We start from the raw sequence: 19,042 nt of genomic DNA, 5'->3' as shown, positions 1-19,042 counted from the left end.
GAGATTCTGAGGGTGCCACGTTCACCCTAACGTGACGGTAGGGGGCGCTAGGGGGCTCACGGCCGCCCCTAGCCGCCGCTCCCTCACAAACTGATATTCAATTAAAAATAGTTATATAATTAATGCCAGTAGGCACCATGTTGCAGAAAGCAGGCCTTGTCAAACAAACCCAGTTCCAATTTCGGATGGGATCACAAGTTTGGCTGATAAGAGAACTCCAGAGATGTCATATATTTAGACTTTTGACTTAGTGCGGCAGGACATTCCAATTAAAAAATTAGCACCACCCATTTAAGCACATGTTAATTGGATGAAGAACTGGCTTGCTGACAGATCTCAAAAATGCAACTGTCAGTGAGAAAACATCTCTGTTTCCGGTTGGTTCTGCAACACCGGACCCGGTGTCAGTCACCGTTTCCATCCGCGATTGGGAAGTGAAGATAAATTCTCTGCTGGTAACATTGGCAGGCGACAGAAAAGACTGGCGCAGAGATCAAGAGTAGAGCAGAGCGATCTGCGGTGCCGCTCCCTTTACACAGAGGGGGGTCTCGCGAACGCGGTGCAGCTACCCAGGGCACGGGCGTAGCGGCACAACGGGGCAGCCGAACGGATTTAGCGATGTGAGCACCTGGGTGCGAGATCTCAATGTACAGCTGCGGCAAAGAGGATGATACCCAGGGGAGGTGTTTGCAGGACTGAGACGCGGCCCCTGCTCCCAGAAAAGGAAGCTGGAGAGTCCCAGGAAGGATTCGAGAGCTGGAGCACGAAGACCTCACCGAGCTCGCTCTGCTCTCGGGAAGCAGAGGGGTGACGTGACTCCGGGACGTTGTGCCTTTGCTGGGAGAAGACGCTGGGCACTGCAGAGGTCGTCCATCGAATTGAGAAAGGCAGAACCGGCAGCGGTGGCTGGAAGCCAAAGCCAGGCACAGGATTTGGGGGCATGAAGAGCTGGAGAATTTGGGCAGTTGAGGTCCTTCCCGTTTCATCATGTTAAAAATTAGGGCCAAATTTCTCCTTTGACTGCCTACATTTTTTTGATGGATACGCTTTGGCAAAACACAGCCGAGGCTGTCAGTTCATCAGGTGCACGTTATTGATGGGGTGAACTGTGATGGTCTCCTATAAGCGAACACGGGTCCTTCTGGGTGATTGAATGCTCTCCCCCTTGGTTTTAAACCTATGAATCGCTCACCTGTCCCATGCCTGGAGAAAGTGTTACTCTCTTCTCTTCTCTTCCTTTGCTTCTCTTCTCTTCTCTCTTATCTCATCTCACTTTTTAACATGTAATGAATTTCTCTGAAAATAATTCCTGGTGCCTTTAGGAGCCATTTGAGTTTCCTCTATATTTATAGCTCCTTCCTAGGCAATTATTAATGCATGAAGTATCTGATTAGAGCCCCCGAAGAGGAAGAAGACAGCGGTCTCTCAGGAGAGAGAATGCACTTGCCTTCAAAGGAGAGAAAAGCCCATATTAAAACCACTTACTACAGGAACGGTAACGATGTTTCCTGCTCTGTTACCAGCCAGGAGACCAGAGGGCTTTATGTAAGTGGAAATGTTTTCTGGTGAATGGTTTGCCGTTTTCCTAGCAACCTGCAGGAAGTGCTGGGAGCTCTTGGAGGGTCCCGTGATGGAGCCGCTGGCTTCTTCAGGCTCTAATGGTTTATGACGACTGGGCTCAGAGTTCACCGGCGTGTTTCTGCTTTGCAAAATCTGCAGAATCAAGCCAACGTGGGCTTAACGGCACCGGTCCCCTGTCAACAAACCCCAGTGACTGTCCTCCGGTTGCGTCCTGGGTCTTTATGCTCCCCTGAGGCAGGAAGGCCACCGGGTTTTGTGGACAGGGGGATGCACTCTGTAAAACGTGCTCTGAAGTGGCACGGCCCACGCCGAACACCGCCACGCATGCCAGAGGGCCCAGTGGGTGACGTGGCCAGCCGGAGAGACCAGTTTGTGCTCCCATCCTGCCAGCCCCTGCCGCGCAGCCTGCTTTCCTGCTTGGACGCTGGGGTGGGTAGCGGCAGGTGGATCTGGCTGATTAGACCGACAGACAGGACTCTCCCAAGTCCCTCTTTTCTGGACCACAAAGGGCAACCAGTTTGGAGAACCGTGTTGCTGGAGGGTCCCGGTTGCACCCTCTTTCTGCACGGTCTGCCGAGCCCTCCGTGCACCCGGCTGGCATGAAAGGCCTCGCATTTCTCTCTCCGCTCCCTGGCATGCGTGGCGGCATTTGGCGTGGGCCGTGGCACCGCAGAGCACATGCTGCAAGCGCCAAACCTCTCTGGCGACCTTAGAGACCCGATCCTGGGGGCATCGTGCATGCGAGCAGGGCGAAGGGCTGAGCAGCGGGGTGCTGCCGAGTAGCCTGGGGCAGAAAACGCTGCGTGGACAAACGCCCCTTCACGAGTCTCTGCTTCCCCAGCCCTGCAATAACAAAGGGCCACGATGATTTCCTCTGCTCGCTGCCAGCATTTCATTTAACATGTGCTTGTGTGCTGCAGGCGGACGTCTCAGGGTAATGCACTCTCAGAAATGGGCTTTGTCATCATCTGTACTAAATTAATTTTTTAGCAGTCGCCAGCAGATGTAGTGTTGAAAGGCGGGAGATCGTTCTGAAGAGTTTTTAGCTCTTTGGGATGTTCCTTTTATTCATTTTTCATTACTCCAGGTTTTCTGAGGGTTTTTTTTGTGAATCTTAACTAACACGTGCAACAGTTGGAGGGCTCCTCACAGGTTTGGTTATCGCTTCTGCTTTCTCTTCCTGGCTCCTGTTCCTTTATCGCGGTGGGGTCAGCACCCTGTCTGAGAACTTTTTGCTCAGCTCAGAAGAGGCTGTCCCAGCAGAAGGAAGTTTGCTATTTATCCTTCTTGCCTTCATCTTCCTTCTTGAGCTGCGTGCATGGATGCGTGGCTGCGTTTGAACAGTCTCAGATCATCATCCATTGCTTCTGCACCCAGTCTGGAGCAGGAAGGCAGCAATCCCACTCATGAGAGCTGAGTGCTCCTGCCTGTCTGGCTAGATAACATTGATGATTATTACATGAAAAGGTTGTCAAGAATAATTTGCCAACAAGTTTGCCCTCTCGTGAAAACCCGCTCTGAAATGATCCCAGCTCTGCACCAGACGTGGTGACAGCCCAGGGCTTAGCGAGGAAATGAGTGGGTACTGCAAGCTGGAAGAAGGGAACACGAGTTTTGCAGCAATTGTTGCCATGCCTGGATGTTGTTTCCATCTCGCCGGCTTCCAGCTGGACCTGGTTTCTGTTTGTTGGACTTGTTACTGGGAATGCTGTTTTTTGAAAATTGTATGTTTTCAAAATGTTGATGTTTCCTCTTTCCCTTTTCTTTTCTTCCCTTTTGGGGAGGAGGATGTGCAGGAAGGTATATATTTCTGTCCTCCACACTTACTACTGAGACTGATGCATTTTGTCCTGGCCGAACTGCATCCAGCCCCGTGACAGCTCTGCTTTCCCCATTTAAAGACCTGCACAATAGACAGCACCAGTTTTGCCCCTGGGATGGTTCTGCAGCCGCTGCTGGGGCAGGGAGAGGAGATAATGAAATGTAACTGCTCACATAATTCATCTGCAATTCAGGCAATTCCTAGCACTGGAGGCTTGCCACCGGGTTACCCATGTACATAGCAACAAGGGAGAGTATCAAAGAATATCTTTATTTTTATTGCCAATGTGAGGGTACATGTGTAAGAGTAAATAAAATATAAGTCCATAAAAGATTCATCGACTTAATGCGGAAGACAAAGCAGACAGCGACAGGGTGCCAGAGGGCGAGGGCGAAGGAAATTGCTGCGTCTATGCAGCAAGGACGCGGCATTTCGGAAATCACCGGCTGAGGCACCGCCTGCGACGCTGGCTCCGGAGGCCGAGACTCTGCCGGCGTGAGATGCTGCAGCTCTAAAAGTCTAAGTGGCATATCCAATAATTCACAGGAAGCTGAGGCAGCGAGTGGCGTCCCTCGGTTGGTCTTTCAGGAAAGGATACAGTTCGTAAAAGCATTTATAGCCCTGTGGAAAAGGCAGCACTGCAACGGCGGCTGCCAAATAAATAAACGGAGGCTTGTCCCCATCTTATTGTGGTCGGACACGTTATTGAGCTTTCTGCAAGCCTGTGCTGCCTGTGGGGAGCCGGCCGTAAACAGGAGTCTGTTCCGCTGTTTGTTATCTGCATCCAAACCCCAAACCGTTTGAAGGGACTTTCATTCTTGCTGTCCATTGTGTTGCTTCTGTCGTTAATAGATCTGTGCTTGTGTTCCCATGCTGTCCTCTTAATTGCCTGTTCTGGGCAGACTTCCTGAGCAGGTTAATCTTCTCAGGAAAAGCACTTTTCTCACCCACGTGCACCAATGTGCCCTTCCCATGTGTTGGCAGAGCACGAGGCCGCAGTGGGCAGGGACAGTTTGGTGGCTCTTATTAATTGCTATGACACATCAGATCGAGGCCCCTTTGAGCTCAGCGTGGGGCTCGTGCAGCTCAAGACTGTCCCTGCCCCTCTCGGTGGAAGAAGGGTTGATAATTATTTTTAGGATCTGAGTGTGATCCATGCCAAAGGGAACTTAAAGCAAGGAGGGGAGAGGCTGCTTCCCATCACGGCTTTCTGGGTGGGCTGGCGAAGGGCCTGGGAAATGGGCTTCACTGCTCGTAGGCCAGGACACCTGGAGACAGAGTGAGTCTGAAAGCATTGTGAAGCACGGTCTGGAGCATTGTGGAGGTTCAGGGCACGCTCCTTTGCTCACACTCACTGCAGGAGCCAGGGGCATTTGAGACAGCTTGACACAGACCTTTCCCCCCATTGGATATTAATGCCCCACAGTGCAGGAGGTGCAGCCAGAAAAACCTCCCCGGGGGTTCGGCTCCCTGCCAGGGCTGTGTGTGCGACCCCCATAAACAAGGAGAACAGGGCGGTGGGGCTCTCGAGGGTGGTGGATGTGCATCAGAAGGCAGGCAGGGGCCAGGGACCCTGGGGGAGCAGGCTGGCAGGGTGGCAAAAATGAGAGTAGGCACTAATCCAGTCGTGACTCTGCCTTTCTCTACCCAACCTAGTGTGACAGCCCAGAGCTGCATATTCATCGTCCCTGGCTAACCTCTGGGGAAACTGAGGAAGAGTGAGGGCTCCCCGCCCTGAACCTGAGGTCCTGGAGCATCGCGCCTCTGCCCCCGAGGCCTGCAGGTCTCCCCCTTATGCCCCACCAACCTTTTTGTCAAAAACCCTGGTCCCACCATGATAAAAACAAACCCCACTTTTCCCAAGAAGTATATTTTTACATTTACATGCATTTTAGCATTATATTAATCACTGATGGAAAATTTCAACTGAGTTGAAGTCCCGACTCCACAACCTTCGCATCCCGCTGATTGAGAAACACTGCCCCAGCGGCCGAGGCTGCACCCCGGGACTTCCCGGGGCTGCGGAGGGTATTGCAGGGCGCAGCGCGGGGTTGGGTTCCCCCGACTCGGGGCTCCGTGCACAGGGTTGCACGCGGGCGCAGACGGTCCCGTGGCCTCTCCTGTCTTTGGAGAGACGCCGCTACGCTACAGGACTGGGGCTGGGAGGGAGGCGCTCCCCTTGCCCGCTCTGGGGGGGATTTGGCACGGCTGGCTCCTCCGTTGGGGCTGGCCCTGTGAATGCCAATGACTAAGGGCACAGAGGCATGCGGCAAAGCTCTTACTGAGGCCGGCCCGAGCTGACTCTGGACCCCGTAGCGCCCGCCAGAGTAACAGCTGGTGAGGGGGCAGCCCCCCATGCTCTCCGCACGGTGCCAGATGAGACAGCGAACGCGTTGGGCTGTCACTTCAGATTGCAATAAAGGCGAGGCCTTGGAACAAGCTGCATGAAAACAAAATAATTTTCCTGGAGTCACATTATATGAATAATGAGTAATTTATTACATGTCAACACAGGAGCTTAAACGTGTGCTTGCTCCCTCTCTCTCTCTGGTTATTCATCCCTCTCCCCCTTTCCCTCTGTCTGCTCTCCTCCTACACAAGCACACGCTCCCCCCCTCTCCTGCTACACAGCTCTTCAACAGTTAAAATACAGATATTGCCTTCCTGCTCAGTGAACCAAGGGATAGCATTGCAGTTAATGGTAATTTGAACATGTTTGGTCAACTAGAAATACATAACTAGATTGAAACATGAAAATGCCCTACACATTTATACGACTGATGTATTTGGACTCATTCAGCTGTTAACTTCATTGCAAGAAGGGATGGTAGAAATAATTTGCAACAACCCTCACATTTGTTTATTGAACCTTTGCAAATAAGAATATTATATCAACTGTATGTCTCCGTCTGCCTTGCACCCACCCAGAATATTTTTTGTCTGATTCTAGTCAGCTACAACATTCAGGGTCAGATATAAGAGTTGCTCAGCTATAAATGGTCAAGAACCCATTTGACCTTGCTGGGTAACGGGGCGTGAAAGCTCTCTGTTTGCAGATCCAGTTGGTTAGATTCAGATTTTCCTCCTCTCTCGAGTTGTCTTAATCTTGCACAGCGATTGGGGAGGCCCAGTGACCTCCAGACCCTTTGCTTCCATCATTGAGAGCTGACCCTGATGTCATGTGTCTTGGCAAATTAGGAAGCCTCGTGTTAGCCTGCAGACTGCAGCGTCTAGTCCAACCCCCTGGATGTGACCTCCCGAGGTCTCTTCCAACCCCAATTTTCTCCGAGTCTATGATGTGCTGCCTCTCCTCACCTGGCGCTACCAAAAAAGGCACAGTGCACACAAAAACACCCGAGATACAGGCCACGCATGCTCATGCCTCAGCTGTGGGCAAAGGAGGCTGGAATGGATGTGGAGGTGAACTCTCCATGGGTGAGATGCAGAGACTGAAGACTGCTTGAATCGGCACGATTATTCCAGCCTTCTGCCCCATCCCAGCCCCTCCACCTGCTGTGCTGTGCCTGATGCCTGCCCTGCGTGCCCCGAAACAGGGAGGCTCAGATCTGTGCCTGGAGACCCAAACCACGACAGGAACTTCATAATTACATGCATTTCCCCTTCTCTATAAGTCCCCCCTTGTATTTGTGTCTGCAGATGAGGTGGCTGATGTCTCTGCTGAAACAAGGGACGTTGCGCGTATGTGCATGACTTTGAGAGAGGACCTGGGATTTTTTGGCATCCTGGGCAGCATTTGGATATCACCCGAAGGCAAGAAGACACCCAGATTCCCCCACTGATGAGTGTGATATGAGAACGCAAACCAAATAGAAGTAGCTGTACTTTGCCATTTTCCTCCAGGAATTTGATTTCTCTCAGTGAAAACTCCTATTTGTTTTGCGGCGAGTTTGGACAGTGTGTCCAGCATTTCCAGACTGCTTTTCTCCCCCCTAAAATATATATATATATTTTCATGTACTATTATTAGAAACATTTGTTCTGGAGATACTATTTCCTCCCTTTAGAACTTTATTAAGGTGCAAGTCACATAATAAATAACATTTGATAGATGATCCAGCGGCTTAAACAATCATTTCTCCTGGACCGTGGTTAAAAGCAGCCGACCGGCCATATTTCAGCATGCTGCGCGGGGTTCCTACCTAGGCTTCGAATTAGATTGCTCTCCTGTTTGAGAGCCAATGACTCTCCAGTAAATACTCCAGTTTCTCTTATTTACACATCACTGTTTTGTCTTCCTGCCTTGTTAAAGGGGGTAATTTATGTTATGTGTGTCCATTTATCAGCCGTTATTTCCTTAATGGAAAAGGAGATCAAGCACGTTCTCTATTTAAAGCTTCCAAAACAGGCCTGATTAATACATCCAATTGATTGTTCAGCTGTTTCACTTGATACTATAAGAAAAAAAACCCAGTAAACCCTAACTGGGCAAATAGAAACTAAAATACTGGGTTATTTCCACGCTGTGCTAATGAACATCTTCGGTGTAGAACGTGTTTTGTTTCTACAGTAAAAGGCGGGGAGCGCTGAAACCAGCCCTGGCTGCCGTGCAGAAGAGCAGCGCTAGGGCAGGTGAACGGCGGGTTTAGGAAAAGTGGGAGAAATTCCTCTCAGGCTCCAGGCTCGCTGCAAGGATCTCGTTCCATCTGACTTCCAGAGGCTTTTTTTGTGATATGCTTTATTGGACCAACTGCATCGCTGAGGGAGGAGTCTGACATGCTAAAGGGATGCTCTTGCCTCAGGCAGGGGCTGGACTGGATGGCTGCTGGAGGGCCCTCCCAGCCCCACTTCTCCACTGACACGGTCAGTCTAAGCGATGCTCCTTGCCGCAAGGGCTCATCTCTCCAGTGATCTAGAGCGGTGGTTTCCAACCCGCGGTCCGTGGAGCCCCGGGGGTCTGAAGGCTACATCTACGGGGTCCACAAAAGATGACTGTGATCAATGAAACCCCACTTACAATTCAAAGGGGTCTGCACCTCCATTCAAATTTTTTTATGGGTCTGCAAATGAAAAAAGGTTGAAAGCCGCTGCTCTAGAGCGGCCTAGAACATTTAGGCTGATCTTATGGTTACTGGATCAGGCGAGTCATTGGATGAATTATCCTAGGAGCTGGGGTGCTGGAAACAGGCCACATTTGCAATGTACATCCGCACGGCAAATCAAGCTGGCTGGTTCCTTCACCCCAGCAATTCCCCCATCCTGAGGTGAGGAAGCATATGCAGGTTCCCAGCACTCAGGGCTCTCTCCTTTTTGTCAGGCACACAAGAAAGACGGGGGCCATCTCTGCTGACCCCCCGGGCATGTTCAGTGGAACGAACCCCAGAGCTAAATACATTGACTGCGACAGCTTGAGCTCCAGAAGCCAGGCTCTGCAGGGGGGAGTAGTAACAGCTCGCGTCCTGTGCACAGTCTGGCACAGCGGGGCAACTGGTAACGGGCTCTTGCATGTGCAGCACACTCTTTCCACACTCAGCGAGGGTGCAAGCATGCATCCAGCAACCGAGCCCCCCAAAATCCTGTCCAAAAGCAGCAGGGAGAGACACAGGGCACCAGGCAGGGTGTTAAGAGGAACCCACCTGCCCCACAGTGGTGACGGGCACCCGCGATGAGGCCTGGGCTCTGCTTTATTTGGCTACGGACTGGCTGTTTCAGAAGCAAATACACTTCTTTAGCAAACAGCCCATTTAGCTCCAGGTTAGAAACTCATCTCTGGACTCATGGGCAGTGGAGACCACTAATGTGCACTGGGGTTTGGACTTTACACGAGATCCACGCATGAGTCACAGCTCCCCCCGTGACTACGGAGACCTTTCTTGGCCAGTTTCATCCTCGTTTGATGAGGAACTTACATAATGAATCTCTAATGCCGACGCACTCAGTACCTAGCACGCCTTAAACTTAAATAACCGATTCCATTAAAAGGGCATTAGCGCTGCACTCTCGTAATTAATCTTCTCCGGAGAACTAATAGTTCAAAAGACTTGCATGGAGCAAGGACATTTTACATCACAAAGCTCATTTATCCTAATTGATTAATTTAAAATAATCTCTAGAGCGGGCCTTTGCAGCGCAGAACCTTTTCACCCCGCACACGGGAAAAATAAACAGCTATCTTAACTACTAACTAAACCACATTACGGGCCCGCGAGGGGTAAATCAGGAACGTAACGCAGATAGTCAGAGAAAGCTTTCAGTGACTGTTAGCGGCCCCAGTACACACCGTGTACCCAGCCTGTCAACACAGCCACTTCATGCCATTAGCCACCCTTTTTTTCTCCTTTCCCCCGCACGCCTACAGCATTTCAAACCGAGCGCGCTTCTCGACTGCCAGTGGCTGCCACCCCTGCCTGCTTGCAAGGCGTGCTCTGGGCTGGCAGGACCGGGGCTGGGGGCCGCGCTCTGTGCCCCGGGGCACGCCGCGTGCGGTGGGGATCTCTAGCACGGGCTGACCTGGCTGTGCCGCTTTCCCAGACAGCGCCGTCCCGCTGTCCGCTCCCGCCGGCCTGAGCACTGCTTGTGGGGTAAGCTCTCTGCACCCTCTGTGCATGGGCATTTTGTTGGGAGATGGTTTCCCACGGGGCGCTCGCTGGCTGCGGGGACTGCACTGGCTGCCTTTGGTTTGTACGCAGCAGTGCGGCCCGCGCCGGGTACAGGCCTCAGCCAGTTTGGCACCGTCGTGCTCCCACCGCTTTTGTGGTGAGGGGAGCCGAACTGGAGAAAGAGGAACTGAGTGTGGGCAAAGTGTGAGGGGCGCTTGGTCTTGGCTTAGGCAAAGGCAGGGCTTTCTGAGTTGGACACGGGTCTTCCTTGCGCTCGGCGCAGATTTCTTTCTCGCCTGCAGCATCTGCGAGATGCTCCTGTGAGCCCCGTTCGCTTCACCGGCTGGACGTGTCTGAGGACTCGGAAGCAGTCCAGGTGCCGTCTGTCCTGCTGCGTTTCTTTTGGGCACTTAATAGGGGGAAACAGGGACCGATGCAAATGCACCCAGCAACGGGCCCGGCAGAGGGAGCGTAAGGAACTCCTTGCCGCAAGATGTCATCGACGCCGGCGGGGCACTGGGTGGCACCGGGCAGCTGAATGGACAACTGGAGCATCCAGAGCTGCAATCCAGTATCCCCCGCCCCAGCACAGGTTGGCAATCCCCCACTGTGTCCCAGCCCTGCCCTCCCTAGCTGCTCTGGCGCCCCGTCCGCGCTCACCGTGCCGGGATTTCACCAAGCGACCACGACGGGTCGCGAATGCCACCGAAACCCCCAATCCCACAGCCCTGGTCCCCCCCAGCTGCCGGGCAATGCTCGGGTTAACGGCTGATGTCATCCCGCTGCTCATTTCCTGGGCTTGCTGGAGAACACTTTTATCAAGAGCCCAGCGCTCAGTGTAGCTGATTTCATCCATTACTTTTCAGACCATGATTCTGATCCCAATGCTGCTTCACTGGATCAGTAAATAGAAAATGCTCTCAGAGAAAATGGCATTTTTAAAATATATATATAACTGGCAAACTGCTATTGCAGCTGATGGAGGAAACCACCCAGAGAGAGAGGTATAGCACATACGATACATAACTAACCAGAAGTATCATCTGCTAAATTGAAAGCCATAATATTTGCTGTTAAAACTAAATATTAACTGGTTATTTCGTTGCAATAACACTCTTGGGGCTGCTTACTTAGCTGGATGCTGCCATCGCATTAAAGTAAGTTGATTAAATTTTTACAGTCAGAATTAAGAAATAGAAAGTTTTATTAAAAAGTAATGCCACAGGAAGAAGAGAGGGTACACAGCAGAGCCCCAGACAACTCCTGATGGCTCACGAGAGCCCCGGTTACTTATTTCGGATGAATCAGCCCCGGTTGCAGAAACGATTAGACTGGCCAGGGATGTGCCTCTCGAGCTGCCAAGTGAAACAACAGGCCAGAAGAGCAGCGCAAATGACAGCGCGCAGACTTGCGCCCGGCTGCAATGCTCTCAGCTGGCACATTGTCGAAATGGGAAAGATCTGCCGTTTGGCTGCTGAACAAAGCAGTTGGTGCAGGGCCCGAGTTTCATTTCAATTTCGCTTTAATCTACCTAGTCTTCTCTCCCTTTTGGATACAGAGCTTTTGATGCTGCAGGCTGTTTTACCTAACGCACAAAGGTGTTTTTTCTCCCACTGCCTCCGAGAGAGGGTGAGAACCTGCATCTGGTTTTGGGTTTCTGAACTTTCTCTTCCTTTTCTTTTTTGTGCATCTATCGGGAACCGCTCCCCAGCGGGATGCGGCAGATCTCATCTGGGTGGATCCCAAATGGGACTACAGGGTCCTTCAGGGGTGGCTCGGTGTCTGGGGCATCACTAGCCCGAGGGGCAAGCTTCAACCTCATCCCCCTCTGCTCAGACCCTGCCCGCCTGGGACCCAGGCGCGCCACGCGGTGCCCGGAAGCCAGGGATGCCTCCATGTCTCCCGTGGGAGGTGGGTCATCTGAGCCTTTGAATGAAGGGGGGTTGGACCTGATGATCTGTTTAGGTCCCTTCCGACCCTAAGTACTACGTACTGTGAAAGCAGATACCTTTCATAGATTTCATAGATTTCATAGACATCAGGGCTGGAAGGGACCGCGGGAGATCATCGAGTCCAGCCCCCTGCCCAAAGGGCAGGAGGTCAGCTGGGGTCATAGGATCCCAGCAAGATAAGCATCCAATTTACTCTTGAGCTGCTGAGCCCTCATCAGTCACTAGCGCCGGACACCATCCCTTTCGGCCCTTTCTCCCAGCGCCAACCTGTCCTCTCCAGCCCACTGCCTGCCTCGCCGTTCCCGGATCGTCTCGGCCTGACTCTTCCTTTTACCTGCTCACAGCCTGTCTGTATCCTTCTTTCTTCCCCAGAAAGGCACGTTCGCTTTAAACTGACTCAGAGTTTGCATCTTGGAGAATTTTTCCCTGGAAATTATTCAGTTCCAAGAGTTTCAGCCCAGTCTCTCTCTGTAAACTGGCCTTGCTCCAAAATACAGGCAGCAAAATGTGTTCTTGTGAGAGGTTTTTCCTTCTCTAGCAATGTAAGGAATGGGAGCCGTTCTGCCGTACTTCCAGGGCTGTCGCCTGCCTTTGGAAGCTCAAATGCCTGAGCTTGGCCCCCACCACGGAAAGGATGTGGAGTCGTTGGAGAGAGTCCAGCGGAGGGCAATGAAACTGGTTGTGGGGCTGGGGGACATGACATGAGAGGAGAGGCTGAGGGAACTGGGCTGATTGAGTCTGCAGAAGAGAAGACCGAGGGGGATTGAACAGCAGCCTTCACCTCCCTGCAGAGGAGTTGCAAAAAGGATGGAGCTGGATCGGTCTCTGTGGGGGCAGATGATAGGACAACGAGCAATGGGCACAAGCTGCAGCAAGGGAAGTTGAGGTTGGCTATTAGGGAAAACTTTCTCACTGGGAGGGTGGAACAGGCTCCCCAGAGCGGTGGCAGAGTCTCCATCCTTGGAGGTTTTTAAAGCCCAGCTAGACAAAGCCTTGGCTGGGATGATGGAGTTGGGGCTGGACCGGGACATGTCAAGACTGAGGTGCGTTAGCAAACGTCTCTGAGAGGCAGCGCAGTTTGCAAAGAAAGCCCAGGGGGTGCAGCTTTCTCTTCTTCTCTCCCATAATTAAAAGGACTTGTCTATAAAGCAGGATTGTCCCAGAACTCCTCAATGCTGCCTCCTCCATGGCAAGCACGCCTCCTTTATAATACTGCCGGCAGGAATGGACGGTCCTTACCAGCTTGCCTCAAATGCTACATAATGATTTTCTGTTATTTAATTCTGCAAGAGGTTTGATCACTTCCCATAAGTCAGGGTTTATTTGCTTTCTCTTGAATGTCACAAATAATTCTTGTGGAAATGTTTATTTGCCTAATGCAACTTTTAGTGTCCGGGTTATTTATTCCTTCTATTTGTCAGCTAAAAAGAAAGGTACCTTTAGCCTCAAGCCTGATTACTTAAAGTAATACAGTAGCTCAGGCTCTTTCATCTTCCCAGTGTGACTGAAATGCATTTGCTGCCTCAGAGCTTATCACAAAAAAAAAATCTAATTTTAAAAAGTACACTACACTTTAATACACTTCCCATGCACGGAAATAATCTGCAAGTTAAAACCTGACCAGAAACAGTTATTTTGTTAACCGTGAGGATTAACCAATAGGAATAGAGGGAAAGATGGGATGGGAGGGATGGCGATCTCGTTTTCTTGTGATTGTCGGGAAGACAACGGTACAAAGAGGTCCCACAGGTTAGACGTGACCCGTGCACGGGAGTCTGCCTCAGATATCCGACAGTTTGAATGGATGAGACAGGCTATAGGGGAGAGGAAGGAAAGGTGGAGCACCCCATTTCAGTACTGGAGGCCTGAGCGCACACGGACCCTCCGCCGCGGAGCCAGGAACAGACCCCAGATCTCCTGGGTCTCCAGCCAAGACCACGGCCTCGTTGCAACCAGTGCTGTGCAGGCCCTGCTGCTGTCGTCCTGCTTGGGGAGAGGGGGAAATGGGGAGGATGGGGGTCAAGATGGGGATTTTCATGAACTCGCACCGGATGGAGATGCTATCCTATCCAGTAATAATGTAAATGAATCATAATAGTTAACGACAACAGTCTGTTTGTGCTTATGCCAAAACCAAGTGAATGCCAGTGCGAATCTGTGGCTGCTTTGCAGGACCAAGGGGCAGAGGGCTGAGCCTCAGCAGGCCGGGTTCAGTGGGACGGTAAGGGTTTCCCACCGCTGAAGAGCTGGCCCCGGGGGTCTCCACTGGCGAGGCTGGCTGGGAGAGCGAGGGGCATGGGGGTGCGACGCCGGTGCTCTGTGCTGCGGCCCGGGAGCAACCCGCTCCAGCAGAAGTGGCCCGGTCGGACCCCATCCCTGGCCCTGCTCCAGCATAGTGCCTTGCTGTTCGGGACCACCCAGGGATGCCAGTGGGGTTTCAACCCACGCGCCAGTACTTGCACAAGGGGAGGAGCCACTGCAGGACCTGGGGTAACAGCCGGTGCGGGGGGAACTGTGCTGGGTGCGGGGGGGGGTTTACTAGTGTGGATGCATTTCTGTCAGTAGGTAGGTGGTGCTCCTTCCTGCACAGGAAGAACTGCACAGGCATAAAGCACTTTTATCCCAGGAAAGTGGTGTCCACACTAGTAGGGGCTCAGCTGCAGTAAGGGTCCTGGCACTGGCATCACTGTAGTGCAGGCAAGGGCTAAGGGGGGCAGGGGCAGATCCGAACCCAGGCCCCCTGCGCTGCCGAGAGCTCCAGTCTCAGCGGCGATGCGTGTGCCCTGAGCGCACTGCCAGCACCGCACCCCCTTTGCAGCATCCTGGGTCCACCGCTGCTCTCGGGGACGGGTGTGAGCTGCGGCTGGGTGATGGCAGACGTAGCTCTGGAGCTGACCAACAGCTTTAACACTGGATGCCTCTTGGTCTAAATCAGGGTAGAGACCGGCCTTGCTTTGCAGAGGCCCGGCACCCCCATCCAATGCCCCCACGCAGCTGCCGGACTGCCCGTGCCACCCTGACGACCCCAGTCACAAAAGGGTCCTTCCCCCTCCCCTTCCTGCCGTCTCCTTCAGCTCCAGATGATTTGATTTCAAAGTTCAGGTTCTGTGTGAAAACCAAGTGCCGGAGCTGGAGCCCTGAGAGGTCTGACAATGTGACTTCACTGCAAATCACTGTCCCCGCACCTCGCGTGATGGGAGAAAATTACAATCTGACAGTCCAATAAATTTGCCCAGCTAATCAGTCGCTGATACACAGATGTCAGTAAAAACAAAAAACCCTTGCAAGGAGAAATGACTGAATGTCAAAAATAATACTTTGCCCCCCAGACTTTCTGCTTCCACTGACAATGAATCATCCATTGGCATTAAACAGCTGCGGCTTTGTTATTAACAATCAATACTGTTAAAACACACCTAAAACTTGACTAAATGCAATTATAGCACATCAAAGAATTTTATTGCTTGGGGGCTTCGTGGCGCCTCAGCGAGGATCAGGAATCCCAGCCTCCCGCTCCCTGCCTCCAACGTATCTAGAAAGCAGGGCTGTTTGGACGGCCCTGGAAATCAGGGGTCCGCACCTGGCTGCAGGTGGGATGGCTGCAGGGTTGTGGGTGCTTTGCACCCTTGGGTGGGGAGCACTGGGGGGCTCTGGCAGGCCCCAGAGGTGAGTTTCGTTCTCAGCAGGGCAGGAGTGAGCTGGAATTGCATTGTTGTAGGATGGGATGTTTTGTGCATCCTAAAGGGACACCTGGATCCAATGTCCGTCCATCCCCGGCTTCCCCCACGTGCCTGGAGAACCACGATAGCTTGCACCTCCTCATTGCACCTGCGGTAGGATGCAGCTCTGGGATCAAACAGTGGCACTCGATGGGTCTCAGGTGGGACCTCTCAGTGCATGAGCCATGATGACAGTAAAGCACCTCTTCTTGACAGGGTCTTATGTTGTGCCCATCCCCGTGGTAGCTGAGCACAGAGGCTCTGTTCCCAGAGCAAGCCCAGAGACTGATGGAAGTGCCACAATGCCAAAAACCGCTCCAAAGCCACTCAGCATCCCACAAGTGGGTGTCTTGCTCACCGCAGTGGGGTTTTCATTGCTTGGAAACAGGGGAAGCCGGGCAAGGCCACCTTTGGCTGCATGCAAAAATGCCCCTGCACCAGTGTGGGGAGCGCAGGCACCACCAGCCCGCTGAAAGGGGAAGTTAAATTTAGACGTACAGCACTGCAGCATTAACTCAGGCACAGTGACAATTAGCATAACAATCCTGCTGCAATTAACTACAAACGGGCTCTGTCCAAGAGGAAATTATAGAGTGAGGCCCCTCTCATTGCTGCCTTTCAATATTGAGCCAGTTTGAGGTGTCTGCTTTTGTATGGCTTTCCTCTTGGATGACTGCTTCCACAAAATGCATATTTTGGGCGCAGGGAGGGGTTCTTCTGTCTATAACCTTAATTTGATGTGTTATTTGTGCATACATTACAAACACAGCTTTGTGCACCGGGCGAGAATGAATTAGGCTTTGCAAGCAAGCTGTCACCTGCTCTGAGAAGTGTGAAAAAATTATGAGCTGCATTGTACTGGAAACCACAAAGAGTGCTTTCTCTCTGAAGTAAACACATAAGTTTGAGCGCTGGAGTCGAAACGAAGAGGAGTGCAGCGTTCAGATTTATTTGGTGGGTTTGGGGGGAATTGGAAAACGCTGTAGTTTCACCCAGGGAAATCCAACCTCCTTGCCTATTATTCACGAAAATAATCGCATCCATAATCCTCCCCGCCCCAGCCCCAGGAGTTTGCAGAGCGAACCCTCCCCACTGCTGCCTGCCGCCACGAGTTCATACTTGACTGCTGCGCCAGGCACAGGCAGGGAACGAGTCTCCAGCGTTGGCTTAACCGACCCCGGCTGGAGGGCCTTGGCCGAGCTTCCCAAGCCCTTGAAATGCAGCGCTGGCGGCAACGGTGAGCTGGACCGCTGGAGGCCTGGGTCCACCTTGTGCCTCCTCTTGCACGGTCCCCTCCAGACAGGAGTCTGCACCCAGCGCAGACTGGCGGCTCGTGCCTGGCCCCTCTTCTTGCTCACACACCTGTGCTTCATAGGAGCCCCACTCGTGGCTGCGGTCTCCCCAGCCGGTATCCTTAATGGTGCTGTTTCCACCGCGGGGAGCACCCTTTTGCGGTCCCCTTATCCCAGGGCTTGCAGGGCTGCTGTATCCTCCTGTGCCCTGAACTGCGTCAGCGCTGCCATCCTTGCAGCCCGGCCCGCCTGGCAGCCCCCGCAGCGCGGTGGCGAGAGGAGACGAGGGCATGGGGCACTACGGACGCTCGGGGCAGCGCACTGCCCGTCTGCCCAGCAGCAAGGGGTAAACTCCCGGAGCACAGAGCAGGATGGGCGCAAACTCGGACCTCCCTTGTTCTCCCTCATCGGTGGAAGAGGAGCAAAGTTAGCAGGGACGGTGACCAGGGGCTCCCCCATCCCCTGCTTTTCCTTCTCTCCTCACCCCCAGGGGCAGACAGCCCAGTTTCACGCCCAGTTTGCTTTCTGTGCTATAATGCAAGCAGAACAGATGGAGAAACGCTCCCGATTTTTAGCCCACAGTGCCGTATGCAGTGTCCTCCTTTGGATCGGCGAGTGATGACACCGACTCCTCCTCCTGCCCAGTGCACATGGCAGTCAGGAGCCGGTCGCACCCGGCTCTGGCGGGGCAGGGCTGTGCTTTAGATGGTTTGGATGGACTTGCCCACAAAGTGGCCTGCTTCTTCCCAGTTGCATTTTCTTTGGTGCTCCCTTCACTGCTGTGCAAGAGCCACAGCATTCCCGTGGCAGGAACCGGTCCCCTTCCTACGCCACGCGCCAGTGCCATCACGTCATTCATGGCACACGGTGACGTGGCATGATGTAAGCGGTGCGATGCGGTACCGCGGTCGAGAGCTTCTTTGCAGACGTGACAGCTGCTATCAATTTCTGTGGCAGCTGCTGCGGCAGAGAGCTCAGTCAGCTGGGCTGTGTGGGAAAAAGCAGAGAGAGGTAATTCAGCTCCTTCTAATTGATTTCCAAATGTAGCAGAGAATTGCAGGTAATTTCCTTTTACACTTTGCATTCATCCAGAATTTGGGAGGTAAATACAATGAGAGGTGACAGCACACTATACAAGGCAAGGAGAAAAAAAGGCCTTGGCAAGTGTCTAGACTGTTTCTTTCCAGAGGCACAAGGAAGAGAAACCACATGTACATACCTCATTATTTTGATTTAAAATATTTCTCTGCAGCTGGTCACAAAAGAACCCTTAAAATTATTTTAAAAAATCCGAGAAGCCCTTCTTTTTTTTATGCCTTAAACATGCAGCAAATGAATGATTTCAATGTCCTAGTTTAGCTATAATAGCAAAAGTGCTAGAATCAATCAGCCAGTGGCAAACGTGTGCATCCAGGAGTGGCTGGGAGGCAGCAAGTGCAGAGCTATTTTATTTTAAATAATGGTTAACCCCCCACTTGAATCTTAAATATTAAAATTACTTTTGATAACAGGTGCTATGCTGACACAATATGGAGCGTACTTTCCTGTGAAGAAGAGAAGCCCGGATCCCAAACTGCTGCAGGACTGTGTCCTTCAGGGAATGTGCAGCCAGGTCAGGGCACGTATAAGGGACTTGGGTGCTGTGAACATCACCAGATAAAATAAGCCCCTGAAAGCGGTCAGCCTGAGGGGCCTGGGCTATGCATGTACGCTGCATATTGTGCCAAGATTGATCTCAAAGTAACTTTTCTCACTTGCATTCTCCATGTCACACCAGCTTCCTTGGACCGCCTCAGACAAGGGCCACCAGGACGTGCTGCAAGGAGGAGCCCTGGGAAATCCACTAAACGGGATGATCTGCCTTGTCTGGGCTGGGCATGGGAAAATCCCGGGGGTCTGGTGGGGACTGAACTCACAGGGCTGCACAGAAGCAATCGCAGCTTCTCCCATGGAAACTGGTAGAGCAAAAACCCTTCTGCACCCATTTCTGTGCCAGCCTCTAGTTCACAGAAACACAGACCCACCGAAAACGAGGGCTGGGAGGGACCGGAGGAGGTCTCATCTAGTCCAATCCCCTGCTCCAAGCTGGACCAGCCCCAGCTACATCACCCCAGCCAAG

Source organism: Crocodylus porosus, unplaced genomic scaffold (assembly GCF_001723895.1).
Source record: "Crocodylus porosus isolate Cpor-Errol unplaced genomic scaffold, CroPor_comp1, whole genome shotgun sequence".
Taxonomy (NCBI): domain Eukaryota; kingdom Metazoa; phylum Chordata; order Crocodylia; family Crocodylidae; genus Crocodylus; species Crocodylus porosus.
Note: the sequence above shows the minus strand (reverse complement) of the source record.